This window comes from Sinocyclocheilus rhinocerous, unplaced genomic scaffold (assembly GCF_001515625.1).
Source record: "Sinocyclocheilus rhinocerous isolate Xijiao unplaced genomic scaffold, SAMN03320098_v1.1 scaffold4022, whole genome shotgun sequence".
NCBI lineage: Eukaryota > Metazoa > Chordata > Actinopteri > Cypriniformes > Cyprinidae > Sinocyclocheilus > Sinocyclocheilus rhinocerous.
In genome coordinates, this window is record NW_015665868.1 from 119,137 (window position 1) to 122,532 (window position 3,396).

The 3,396-nt window shown below is 36.6% G+C and overlaps 1 protein-coding gene across 1 annotated transcript in view; it reads right to left on the reverse strand.

Moving 5' to 3' along the window:
- LOC107731611 (syntenin-1-like) overlaps positions 1 to 1,003 on the reverse strand; it is a 22,111-nt gene extending 21,108 nt beyond the window's left edge. The window contains exon 1 of the mRNA XM_016542734.1: positions 926 to 1,003. The gene's annotated coding sequence lies outside the window, so the exon portion shown is untranslated. The remainder of the gene's footprint in view (positions 1 to 925) is intronic.
- Positions 1,004 to 3,396: the final 2,393 nt, after the last annotated feature.

Below are 3,396 nucleotides of genomic sequence, written 5' to 3' on the forward strand. Positions count from 1 at the left end.
TTTTCAATACCATTGGCAAAACTAACACATACTACTGTATACTTCCATATAGATATTTTAATATTTTACATTTTTTTTGCACATCCATTTTTTCAAGGCAATCATTATTTCAAGCTTTGTAATTGGTTTAATCCAAGTCTTCTAAAAAGACACATTCGCTTTATATGATGAACAGATTTTATATAGGCTTTTATTTACATACAAATATTGATCAATTACCATTACAAAAATCTCAATCTTAAACATTTGCTCATTCTGTGAATTTGTGTCTTTAAAATAGGGTAACTTTGATGCAAAAGCTTACAGCACAAGGAAGCTTGATTTCAAATTTAATTTCAAACGGAATTGAATTTACAAAAAAAGACAAATACACAGTCAGTAATAAAATTATAAAACAAATGACCGCAATTCAGTTCGAGGTATTCAAAATATGACAACACTGAATTTTTATAAGCAGTGATTTAAGAGCCATATACAGTATGTTAGGCCTATTTATTTAGATAAATGGAACATCAGATGGCTTTGACCTGTAAAGACTGTACAATGTAGTGATGCAGTTAGGCAGACTAGGATATTTATATGTACTGCGCACAAGCAATATCGGAGTGAGAGAACAGGCAGTTAGGCCTATTTGAGAGCTCGCATCCATTTTTTTGCGATTACATGACTGTGTTCTCATGTTACAATAAAGCGCTCGCCACATTTGCGCGGGAATGATTAAAATTATGCGGAATACCTGCAATCCCGCGCGGACATTCAGACTCTGTAATCAACAGGACGCGGATGCGTGTCAAACTCACCGTCGGAGAGGAGAGAGAGACGCAGCGTGTATCTGTGTCGGTAGATACTGTGGAAAATGAGTAATGGAACCGTGTCAGATATTTCAGTATCGGTATCAAAATATAGATATTTATGATAACACTACCATGTAGTTTGTTTCTCCAAGCTTCGAGTCCATAAATTACGCTGAGCTCCCTCGCTGTCTGATCAGTTCTTCAATACCTACTGCATAGGTCAGGGCTTTTATTGGTCCCTTCACGATCGGATATCTTTATTGGCTACTTCTTCTTCTTCTTTTGTGTTTAATGGCGGTTGGCAAACCAGCTTAAGGTGCATTTCCGCCACTTACTGGGATGGAGTGTGAGGCCTCGATGAACGAATATATTCTATATTCTTCTAATCAATTCTGTATCTCTCAGATACTTTAGAAAAAAATCATAAACCCTTGGCTGTTTCTGTGCATTCTGAAATATATTCATAACTGAAATGTCATTGATTTCCATATCTCTTAGTTTTTCAACAAGTTGCTTTCTTTGTCTATTATATGCCTCACAATGTAAAAGCACATGTTCAACTGTTTCTGTTATTCCACAGTAACTGCAGCTATCTGACTCACTTTTTCCTATTATATGCAATGAATAATTAAGGTTAGAGTGTCCTATACGGATCCTGGTTATAACAGTATCTTCTCTTCTGTTTCCATATACCTTTCTTTCAATCCCCACTTTCTGTTGAATGCTAAATAAGTGTCTCCCTTTTGACTCTTTATTCCATACGTCTTGCCACATACTTCCAACTGCTGTTTTAATAATACCTTTTACTTCTGTTTTACTTAAAGGAATTTCTATGTCAATCTCTTCTTTTCTCAATGCTGACCTGGCCAGCTTACCCACCTCCTCATTTCCTTCTACAACTACATGAGCATGTATCCATAAAAACTCTACTCTTACTCCTGTTTGATTTATTCTATATAAATTCTGTAAAATTTCATAAAGTATATCCCATAAAGGTCAGAGAGGTTGCGGGTTCGAGTCTCGTACCGGAAGGAATTGTGGGTGGGGGGAGTGAATGTACAGTGCTCTCTCCCACCTTCAATACCACGACTGAGGTGCCCTTGAGCAAGGCACTGAACCCCCAACTGCTCCCCGTGTGCCGCAGCAAAAATGGCTGCCCACTGCTCCGGGTGTGTGTTCACGGTGTGTGTGTGTGTGAACTTTAACTTTTGAAAGATAAATATTGCTACATTTGAAAGATAAATATTGTACTTTTCACTCCACTACATTTCTATCAAGATCCTCAAAGTAGAAAGTCTGCATTTGTGATCGGAGAAATTACAAACAAACTACACTACTCTACACTGCTCAAAACTCGCGTTTGAATCGTCAGTGGCAAATTCTTTAAATATAAAAAACGGTGATGAATTTATCTTACATAGGCTACTATGTAAAATAAATACATAATAGCAACCTGACACACACACACACACACACACCTAAATTTGGCGCTGGTTACTCGAATAACCCTCTAAACTTGAAGAAAAAGAGGCATACATTGGCTGTTTGTAGTCATTCATGTAGTCATTTACATTGTGTGTAAAGATTTTATTTATGTTTAAATATTACCATCATTTATGATGGCAGACAAACAAGACAAATAGACATAGAGGTTCACCCACCTTTTCTTACACTTTTCTTACACTAAAGAATGCATTTTAATGTAGGCTAATTAGAGTCAAACATACAAATGTTCATCAAACAGAATCACACAGGAGCCGTATTGCTGTTAAGCGGTTACTACTGTGTTGCTGAGTTAAGCCCATTTGTGCAAAATGCCACATTTTCATTGATTTAAATCATCATACAAAGTCCAATAAGAACAAATCAAATCATCATTCAACATATAGATACTAGAAAGACTGCCATTTCACTTGTCCTCTAGGCAAAGATCTTATTTTTGCATCCTATACTTTCCATCTCCTTCCATTTCCTATCTTAACTGTTCTGTGGTGATGTTGGTTTTTCTTCTGTATCTGAGAAGGACATCTTGTAATGGTGGCAGTATACCCAGGCCTGCACGAGTACTGTCTGGAACCAGGGTGGCATCAGGATCACTGAGCTGTAGGTCATAATCCCACAGTGTCAATGCAAGGAACTGTTTAATCTCATGTACTGCAAAAAAACGTCCAGGGCACTCGCTAGCACCAGAACCAAATGGCAACAAGAAATGCTTTAGTCGTCGCTCATTTTTGAAGAAATTACTCTTTCGTTGATTTTGTCATCCAGGAAGCAGTCATATTTGAACTCCTGGGAAACAGAGGAACATTGTATTCACATGGTTGCCTGTGTTTAAAAAGTCACTGTGATGCCTAAAGCATTGCAGTATCAAAGTTACTACTGTATAATGTGTCTTTATAAGTACATTCAATGCATTGAGTGACATATTCTAGAACAATTACATGCTGTATCAGAACTGTGCAATAGGAATATTCTATTAGGAACATTTGCAGTCTTTGTAATCTTGTATACATGTTAGGTAGGTGCAAGCTTCAAAATGTCAGACCTGTTTTTCATACTTCCATATAAACATAATTAATAAAAAAAAAAAAAAAAAAAAAAA